Source organism: Mustela nigripes, chromosome 3 (genome assembly GCF_022355385.1).
Source record: "Mustela nigripes isolate SB6536 chromosome 3, MUSNIG.SB6536, whole genome shotgun sequence".
Classification (NCBI taxonomy): domain Eukaryota; kingdom Metazoa; phylum Chordata; class Mammalia; order Carnivora; family Mustelidae; genus Mustela; species Mustela nigripes.
This window is the reverse complement of record NC_081559.1, coordinates 55,447,943-55,458,804: the sequence shown is the minus strand read 5'-3', so window position 1 is coordinate 55,458,804 and position 10,862 is coordinate 55,447,943. Positions and strand designations below refer to the sequence as shown.

Genomic DNA, 10,862 nt, shown 5'->3' with positions numbered 1-10,862 from the left:
GCCTCAGTGGGTTAAAGCCTCTGCCTTCGGCTCAGGTCATGATCCCAGGGTCCTGGGATCGAGCCCCACGTCGGGCTCTCTGCTCAGTGGGGAGCCTGCTTCCTCCTCTCTCTCTCTGCCTGCCTCTCTGCCTACTTGTAATCTCTGCCTGTCAAATAAATAAATAAAATCTTAAAAAAAAAAAAAAGAATGGTGCTCAAAAGTCTTGCAGTTAAAAATAAAGAGATCTATTTTATTTTGGTTAATCCAGATCCTCCCACTTATTTGAACACAGAGCCTTTTATCACTGCATAACATCTACTAATTCCCTGAGAATCAGTTTCCATGGAACTCCCTTTGGGAACTGCTATTTTACCCAGCTAACTTACTCTGAAGTAAGGCTCTCTTAAGTCACATACGTGCTCCAAGAACCCTAAATAATAATAAAAAAAATAAATAATTGCATCTATTTGCAATTTAGGAACCTCTCACTTTTTTCTGTCTTTGCATCTATCAATAAGTATACATTGACTCTTTAACATGTTTTAATTTCTAAATCAAACTCTTTGTATAACACAAAATTGCCACTGCCAAATTTCCCTCAGTGGAGTTAAATTTTACTTATTCAAATCCATTTCCTTTGAAATCCACAACGGAATAGATTTCAAATTCATAAGTTGTCAAAGCACACCATGTTTTCACTTTCGAAACTTCCTTGATACAGTTCAAAGACTCCTCAAACCCTCACCAATGACTTCTCAGAATAAGTTACTGGCTTCACAGTAACAAAACACAAAAATAAACAAAACCTGAAATCAAAACTCTTTGACCATCTTTCAGGTAATTCTTAAGGGCTTCTAACATTTTACCTCAAAGTCCCCCAAACTGCCATTTTTAAGCAACAAAAGTGGTCCTATTCTTATAAAGGGTCTTTTGGGTACTTGAACAAATTACATCCCAAGACAGACTGACCTTATCAAAAATTCTATCTACTCTATGGCTAAAAGTGTAAAAGCAAGCTTTTGACTAATATCTGCAATTCATTTGAGTAAAATATATATACTATTCCATTTAAAAGCATCAACACTTAAAAACTCTTGGGGAACACACTTAAAAGAAGACAAAAATGGCTAACAAAGAAATCTGAGTGCAAAGTCACTGCTATAACGGAACAATAAAATTTGATGTCTCCCTTGCATCAAAGAGGCAATTTACAACATTCAAAACCCTTTCATAGACATTCTGTCATTTGACCCTCAAAACCCTGGAGAGATGTCTGTTTTCCATCATGATAGCATATATCTAACATGGCTCAACTTGAAAGCCAACAACTTGTCAACCCTCAATTATCCTTACCATGGAGAGAATAACAGCACATGTAATTCGATTCAGCTGAACCATGTAAAGTCCATCACCTCCTCCAGCGGGGACACTCAGGCCAGACCCTCCCATGGGAGTCCCCCTGTGATTTTTCTTGGTGCCACTTGCAGGCAGCCCACTGTCCATGGGCACTTAGAGCTTCATACAACACATCTTCCAGGCTTTGGGGAGGAGACTCTCCTTTGAACTGACTGCCCCTGCCTAGCGTTGGCCCGTGATGTTTCTGCAGCGCCAGCCCGCAGAGCTTCCCGGGTGCGCCCATGTCACTGTTCCCACATGAAAGGAAAACAATGTCTAACTGTGGACAACACATATGAGGCCAGACAAAAAACTCTGGTATAAAAATTCGCCGGGTTTGGATCCAGGATCTCCCATCTTAGCCATGTGCATTCTTTGCCCTCAGATCCCTTAGATGTATATGAGCACTCTACCGCCGAAGGCTGTTGAGGGCTGGAGGAGAGAGGAACCCTCCCTGCCAGCCAGTAACCAGCACAGAGCTGAATTTAACAACTGTGTGTGTTCTCTGCTTGCCTCCCTTTGCTCCCAAGAAAGGGAAACAAGCAATTTAAAAAACTGACTAAGGTAAGGCAGGACTCCAACCATCAAGACGCCTACAATCCATGGTGCTAGCTAGCTTCATTATTAGAGCATGCGATGCAACTCTTGATCTTGGGGTGGTGAGTTCAAGCCCCACACTGGGTATGGGGTCTACTTACAAACCCATAGGCAAAGCAAGCAGGCCAGCACCTTATAAAAGGCAAAAAGCAAAAAAAACACTGTAATTGTCCAAGTAATGCTCCCCAGGGGAATTAAATAGAAGGAACCAACCATGCAAATACAGAAGCAGAAGATGAGAAAATGTTAATAACAAAGCATTTGAGCTTGAAGGACAATGGAAATAGGGTGGCAAGGGGCGCCTGGGGGGCTCTGTAGGTTAAACATCTACCTTCAGCTTGGGTCCTGATCTCCCGTCCTGGGATTGAGCCCCATGTTGGGATCCCTGCTCAGCGGCAAGTCTGCTTCTCGCTCTCCCACTGCACCCACACACCCCGGCTCATGTGCTATCTCTCTCTCAAATAAATAAATAAAATATTTTTTTTAAAAATTTTAAAAAAGAAAGAAAGAAAGAAAAGAAAATGTAGTGGGGGATGGGGAGGACAGCCTTCCCTGAGGCAAAACTGATACACAGTATGTGACAGTTACAGAATGGGCAGGACCTAAGTGACATTTGCAGAGACAGAAGACAATTGGGTCTGGAAAGGAAAGTAATGAACCATATCGTGGAGAATCTTGAAAGCTGTGAGTAAAAGGGAACAGCCATGGCTCTTATCGGTCCCTGCATCAGTTGTGCCTTCAGCTACAAATAACAATTCTAAAACTACAGACGAAAACACAGTCTCAAAACTTTTTGGCCATGTAGCCCTAAAAGTGAAAAAATTAAACATGTACCCCCAACATGTTGTAAATTGCATATAATTTATACATAATTAAAACTCTGGGGTTATGAATTACATGTGTATAATGTAGTATGTACATTATAAAATATCCATTAAAAACTTTTTAAAGGGTAAGAGTGATGCAAACAGTATTCTTAAGTTTATTTTTATTAATACAAATCCATACACAATTTTTCTGCCAATTTACCGAGTTCAGAGTCATTTCCTTGGCGCGCCTGGGTGGCTCAGTTAAGCTTCCAACTCTTGGTTTCGGCTCAGGTCATGATCTCAGGGTCCTAACATGGAATACCTCAACAGGCTCTGTGGGGGGTCTGGTAGAGAGTCTCTCCCTCCCCCTCCACTCTTCCCTGAGCCCCAGCTGGCACTTTCTCTCTCTAAAATAAATAAAATCTTTAAAAAATAATCATAAAAGGGGCACCCAGGTGGCTCAGTCGGTTAAGCATCTGTCTTTGGCTCAGGTCATGATCCCAGGGTCCTAGAATCAAGCCCCATGCTGGGATTCCTGCTCAGCTAGAGCCTGCTTCTCCCTCTTCTGGTGCCCCTGCTTGTGCTCTCTCTCTGTCAAATAAATAAAATCTTTTTAAAAAGTAAAATAAAAAATTTTTAAAAATTCATTAAAAAAGTCATTTTCTCATCTCCTAAAGACACTTTCTTCATCCTATAAACTTAAATCATTACCATTAAGCTTTCTTTGCAAGAATCTTTTTAAGCCATTTGCCCATTTTGTGGGAGTCATTTTACTCAAAAATAGGTAATATAATTCATAAACCATTTACATGGATAGAGTTCACCAAAAGCAAGAATAAAAATGAGAGTACCACTGGCAATTCCACTAGGTTGTAAAGTGCCCACTCATCTCTCATGTAACCTAAGTAACAGGAGATTTTCAGGTATACCAACCAGTGTCAGCCATCTATTAAACATTAGTAAAGCTTTTCTTTTTGGAAAAAGTTCTAATAGTTCCTTCCTTTCCAGACTGGATGGGCTAGCATATTCCATTTGGAGATAATGGCCTCAAACAATAATAAAGCTGTTCTGAGTCGCAGTGGTTTCAGGGTTAGTTCATTCAGCAGCTGGAAAAGGTCACTGTTTTCTTAGGCACATCCATCTTTGTTGTCCTCTATGATCCTTAGAGTGTCAACCTGTTCTATTTTGCTGACAACATTCAGTTCCCAATATGGTGCCACCTAATAGTTGTCATATAAATATTCATTAATCAGTCACTAGCAAGAGGTATGGTATTACTAAAGATGACTTGACTTTATCAAGATTCACTCCCTAGGGCAGAGGATACACCCAACGTGCCCTGAAGTGCATGGCCAATGGAAAATTCATCAAAAGCAAGATGACAATTCTAAGTAATGTGGAAATTACTATAGTGGTGGTCCCCATAAAGAATCATGTAACCATTAGAGTGTAAGTGAGCCTAAGCCCAGGCAGAAAAACCAGCCAGCTGAGCCCAGCTCCAATTTCCACTTCTGGATCAACTAAAGAGTAGCTGATTTAAACCACAAGAAGCAAAAGGGGCCAGGATGCGGAATGCTATGATTTGGGCAACAAACCATCCCTGGTATAACACTCTATGCACACAGGACAGTGGGGAAAGAAAAAACTACACTGTCTCATTTCCACTAATTTTTTTTTTTATTCAAACATCTAGCTCAGAGTAAGCAAGCACTCAATAAACATTACTAATTGATGTCACTAACCCCAAGTAATTTAGAATAAAGCATGGCAAAAAGAGGGAAGTATAATGGGATACATGATAATAATGACCAATTCCCAACTTTTTTGCAGTAATTCAATATCCTGTTATACAAGCGCCTGTCTATGCAGCAATTCAAATCTGCAAAGAATGTGGAAAAGTCTCAAGACTGTAGGGTGTACATCACAGGAGCGTTAAAATCGTTCTTACCCTCTGGTACACTGGTATGTTGTTAAGACCAGCAATACCACTTTTGGTAACATATCCTGCATTAAACAACTAGCTCTTTTTGTTTAGCCTGCTCCCTCCCTCTTCTATTAATAATGAATCCCTTCTCTGTGGGACACTTTGTCTCCCCACAGCCCATCTTGTGGGTCTAATGGAGACTGCCAACCGTAACTGTCCTTTGGGTGGCATCAGGCCAATCCGGGTTCTCTCCAGGGTTTTCCCAAACCGGAACTAAGAGCAAAGAGTCCGTTTCTTGATGATGTGAGATTCTGAAGCTACCAGCAGCCGGTGCCCCTATGTGGGCCCTGTAATTTAATGATGAGTAAACCACATCTGAGCCAAAGGGCTCTGATAGCCTAAGAGATACTTTTCAACACAACTAAACATCCAAATAGACTGGTTAAATAAATTATGTTAACATATGTAATGGATTTACCAAACAGCCATTAAAACAGTGCCAAAGAATATACCAATATGACGGAGGGGGAGAAAGCACATTACATAAGCATACACTATGCTTTAAACTGCGCAAATTTTATGTACCCTTGTATGTCAAACCTTTCTCACATTTCTTCAAAAGCACATGTAATAAAAGATCCTGGTTTTGCATGAATATATATGCATGAGAAGAGCATAACCAAGTGTTCTTTACAGACTGCCCCACCCCCCACCTGGACTCAAAGAGGTAATAAGCCACTATTCATGACAGGCAAGTAACCCTAGGTGTGCTGGGTGGGGCAGGGAAGGTGGTGAGTCATGGTGGCTGTGGGCTATATGACTGAACATATATATACTCGGTTCACATTTACCTACAATTGTGGCTGGAAGATTTTTACTAATAAATTCCTTCATGGTAGCAGCAAAAATCAGTGGGTAAAATCCAGGGACTATACCATCCCTCTGCACCAATTTCCTTGTCCTTGACATTTTTGCCTATGGGGCTCTTCTTTCCAGAATATTCTTCTTGATCACATGTACCGCAAGAGCCCTTAAACATCTACTTGAGAAGAGCAACCGCCATCAGTACCATAGCCACACCACACCAGAACCCCTTTCACTCTCCACAAGATAATGTTTCCTGACAGCCTTCTTTTTACCAAAAGTTTTCCTCTATCATTCAAAATCCAGTCTTCTGCTTTAAAAAAAAAAAAAAAAAAAAACCAGGAGCTCTTCTGCTTTGCTGCACTACTTCCCTTCAGGTACACTGATAACAAAGTCTCCCTCAACTTCATTAGCAAATAGTGTTTCCTTATGCTCTCTACTCACACACCTGGAAATGGCAGCCTTTCCAGTCAGTCAATCAGTACTTCTTGGGTAACTACTCTTTTTTGAGGTTTAAACCCCACTGCTTCATATTCCGAAGAGGCAGTCTTCTGAGAATAAGTTTAAAAAGCTCAAGATGGACAGGCTGCTCAGACATAAAAGGGCCTGTAGCTTTGCACATAATTTTATTTTAGAACCTTTTAAAGAAAATCCATACCAGCTTTCAAATGAGTGTCAAGTTGCACTCTGCTCTTAAGCAGGCAAGCAGGACACAGGACAGACATTTAGAGTCCCTGTGAAAATGGGTCACCTGCTGCCTAATCCTTACTTCTTTACTGTTACACCAACAGCATTCTTCCCTAAGAACTTATGTAGCACAGAAAGTGCTGCAAAATTAGACTTATCCAGACATCAGTAGAAAGAACCCAAGAATGATGACACCAAAAAAGGGACATTTATCCAGGCTTTGTAATTCTGCTAAGAAATACCAAGATAAAAGGCAAATGATATGTTCATTTCTTATTTTTAAAAAAGACATACAGATTTGAGAAGTGATTTCCTTAAGAATGCTGTCTGGGTTACCAGTCTGGATTATAAATCACACTAGACCCTGAAGCCTACTTAATAAAAGAGAAGTTGAAAATAAACAAATGATTAGTTTGAGGTATGTGAATTTCTGAAACTCTCTTTGGGGAGAAAGTTTTATTACCATTATCACTGATCTGTTTTTAATCTCTGACATCAAAGCATAGATGTTAACCCTGGGGTCCTGAAACCAGAATAACCCATAAATGAAATATGAGAAATTGCCACATATTAACATTAGTCTGTTTGTCAAGTTTTAACCAATTCTCAGGTGATCCATAAATGGGGGTGGGGGGGGTGAAATCAGAGGATCTAGCTTCAAGTTTAACTCCACAATTTATAGATGATACCCAGTAAACTGATCTAACTGGCTCAGCCTCAGTTTACTAAACTGAGAATTAAGTGTGAAAATATGTAGGTAAAGCCCTTTGTAAACTCCAAAGCACTGTGCCAATACTACGTGCACTGGTTACAGAATGCCTGCATTTCTCTAACTCTCAGAGAAGTTGAGCACTGAAAAGATAATTCCATTTTAGAGATGACAATGATGAGGAAAAAGAAGGCCCAGAAAGGTGTTGGAGCCTTGCACAGAAAACATTTTTGTAAACTGGTTGGGAGGAGGTTATTTCCACCACTGAAATACACAGTTAAAAGACAGTCAAACAAAGTCATCCTGGAAACTAAAATCCCTCCCCAGCAATATGAGTGTGCACACACACACTCACTCACCCACACACACAGATCCTCTGCTTCATTTTGCCTTTGTGAACTTTACTCCTGTAACAACTTAAACTAAACTTTTCATCAGAAAGATAAAAATAAAGCCACTTCTCTGACTGTGAGGCTCACAGCCTACTTTCAACCCAGCCTAGACAAAACCTTTACAATTGGGTTAGAAATGTCTAAAAGAAACATTGACATAACATTAACCTCCGGCTATGCCATACGGCAGGCATCATTATAATATGGATTATAGTTTTAGCAGCCCAGGGATACTGGTTTTAATGTTCCCTGGGAGATAAAGAATTAATCAGCAACTCTGAAGGGGATATTGCCTAAAAATGGACAGTTTAATCAAGACAATTTCATTATCTTCAAAATTGTGCCCTCAATCACCCAGTATCAAAAACCCAGTATGGCCCCAAATAAATCGTGTGTGGTGAAAGAGACAAAATGTTCTTTTTTTCTACAGGCTCTTATGGGAAGCAGAAAAGGGCTGACTATGAATCAGTTATGCCTTAGTTCCACTATGGACAAAAATTATGATAATTTGGACATTCTGGTGGTTAAACCAGGAAGGCAGAAAAACATTGCTTTCAAGTCCCAGCATTAAGTTTGTGGCATCTCAGCTGAAAGACAGGGTCATGAAAAAGTAACCTTACATTTATTTCTGGACTTTCCTGCCTCCTCTAAAATGGATGACACTATTTCCCATCCCTTATTGTCAAATCAGAACAGTCCGGAAGCCTGGACCAAGTTCACTTGGCAGGTAACAGGAGCAACGCTAGGAGGAAGTCCTGAAGGATGTCAGATACCGTATTTCCTTTATCCCTGCATACTTTTCATCTCAATACCACCAGGGCGTATTTACCACAAGTTCTGACTGACATCTACCAAACATTCTAGCTGACAAACTGCAGAAACTGGCATACTCTCAGGAAGGTCCTTGGTGAGATTTCTAAGTAGATTAGCTGAGTGAAACATTCAGACTGTACTATAATGACCATCTCTCAGTCGCTCGTAAATTCTCTCATTCCCAGCAATCAAGAAACAGCTGTTAAAATCCAGGAACGTTCCTAAGGAGTAGCCGATCTAAAATACCTCCAAGCTGGCCGGAGGAGCTTCACAACCGCTGCTTCTCCTTCCCCTCTCCCATCCCCGGAGTGCCAGGAATAAAGATGACCCAGGAAGGGGGAGGGGAAAAGTAGGGTAACGGATCTGGGGAGAGTAGATTTCCCTCATTTCCTCTATAGAGGAATACCATGTCTCTGTACCAACTAACCGGATTTCTCCTTTCCTCTCCCATCCCCACCCCCTCCAAACACATTATTAACCTCTGCAGTCTGGTGGTCTGGCATTTCCAGAGTTGGTGACCTCAGCAGTCCTAAACCCTTTCTCAGAGATTCTAAGCCAGGAACTTGTCTTCCGTGCCAGAGTTCGAGGCCCATCCCACGGTTAGATTCGGCTTGCCTTTACCTTGTAACGCGCCCAGACGGCGCTGCTCCTAGGGTCAAGTTCAAGATGAAGGTGCCCTCCCACCTTCCCCTGGTCGACTCCCGCAGGGCCAGCGTTACCGATAGGAGTCTCATCACCAGAGAAAGGCACAATGGTCTGGGGCTGCCAAAACTCGGCTGGAGGGGAAGACTGTGGCCGAGGCCAATGTCCTCCGAACCCCTGGCCGCGACGCGGTGTTTCTACCTGGGCACCCCTGCATTTCCTCCCGGAGCCTTACACAATAAGTCAAGTAAGTTTTGAGACTACCGATCCCGAGACCTTTCTGTCTCCAAATACGCCACACAATGCTTAGGGCTTCCTTCCTCGCCAGCCCTTCCGGAAAGGTGTCGCGCCAAAGCGGGAGCCCTCCAAGCCCCCAGCGCTGAGCGCCCGCACCCCAAAGTCTTCCAGTAAGACGTGAGCCTTGACATAAATTCCTCCAAAAGCGACCACTCTACACTACCCACGAACAAGGAAATTCACAATCTTGATACAATCATCGTCTTTCCCAGCTCCCCTTCAATGTCTAATCCTACACCCCCCCCCAAACACATAAAAGAACGTGGATATGCTAATAGCTGTGTTTTGGAAGGGAAGCAATAGACTTTCAGCCCAGACTGGGGAAATACCACAACCCCCACTCCGCCCTCCGGCTTAAGTTCAACCCGCAACTTCACGACCCGAGCTCCCATACACTCCGGGGGCGCCCCGGACCCCGCGGTGCCAGGAGCGCTTCTCTCCGCTTCCCCGGCCCCAGGTACCAGGCGCAGCCCGAGCCTTTGCCAAGCCCGCGAGCTACACAGGAGGAGGGAAAGGGGGCGAGGAGGCGGGCCGGGCGGGGGTGGTCCCGAAACTCCAGCGTGCTGCCGCGCGTCCCCGGCGCCCCCGCACCCCAGTTCTGCCCAGGGCGATTCGGTCCGGCGCGGACCGGACCGCGAAAGGAAGGCGCCGACTCTCCAGAGCCGGCAGGACCAAGGCCCGGGCGCCCAACATGTCCAAGCCTATCCCGGGAAAGCTCCCGGGTGTGCCCAGCGAGGGGGGGCTGGCGGGGGAGGCAAGCTCCAGAAACTTTCCCACATGCCTTTCCACTCTCCCCATCTCCCTCTCCTCCTCTGCGGGACCCTCTCCTTCCCTCTGCGCCGCTGCAGCTGACCCTGCCCGGGACACATGGGAGGCCGGCGGCGGCGCCAGGGCGGCGGGAGTTACCTGCCGGGAAAGTTTCCAACTCCGCGGTGCGGTTCTCCACCCCAGGGCCGGGCCTCGGGGCGCGGCCAGCTCGACGGTCCGCCGCTGCCTCTCCTCCGGCTCCCGAAGCGGCCACTGCTCCGGCAGCTGCCACAGCGAAGGCTGCGCTCCGGCCCGTCCCCCACCCTCGCACGGCCCACACCCGGGCCTCATTGGCAGCGCGAATCCCCGCCCTTGCGCGTGTTCCCGAAGGCACCTTCCTCTCGCGCGCCCGCCCGGGCCGCGCCTCCCGCGCCCCTCCCCGCCGCGGGCTGCGGCGTCTCCCGGGACCCGGTGGGACGCAGCGCGCGAACTTTCCGCCCCGCGCGGGCGCAGCGCCTTCCCGCCTCACCTCTCCGGGCCGGGTCTCCAGCGCCCCCCAAGGGGGCTAATCGCTCGGGGCTGCGCCTGGGCCCCTCCGGGCCTGGATTGGGTGAATGGTCGTTTTTCAACCCCTTTGGAATCAGCGTAGTGACACGGCGTCTCCTTCTTGCCGCGTTTTGAAAACAACCAAAGAAGACATATGGGAGTAATTAAGCTGAAGTTTTGGTGGATGCTTCACGGTGACTTTTGTGGCTTTCTTGAATTTTCTTTCCCTCACTTAGCATACACATCCACACTCGAAAACTCACTTTCTGGGGCACGAATGAGCTAAAGGAGATCGAAGGTGTAAGGGGCATCTCCCCTGCTGTCTTTTTCTTCCCAAAAGCGAAATAGGGATGTTCAGGGACTGTTGATTGCCGGGGGTGGGGGAGGGGGCTCCCCCAGGTCCCAGTTCTGCAGCCTTCTCCAACCCCTCCGTGCTGGCCCTGTGTTGTCTATGCTAC

General features: G+C 45.2%; 1 protein-coding gene across 4 annotated transcripts in view; it reads right to left on the bottom strand.

Annotated features, from left to right (window-relative positions):
• Nucleotides 1–10,226, bottom strand: part of TANC1 (tetratricopeptide repeat, ankyrin repeat and coiled-coil containing 1) — a 227,620-nt gene extending 217,394 nt beyond the window's left edge. For all 4 annotated transcript variants that reach the window (XM_059394028.1, XM_059394032.1, XM_059394031.1 and 1 more), the window contains exon 1: nt 10,018–10,226. The gene's annotated coding sequence lies outside the window, so the exon portion shown is untranslated. The remainder of the gene's footprint in view (nt 1–10,017) is intronic.
• Between the last annotated feature and the right edge of the window lie 636 nt (nt 10,227–10,862).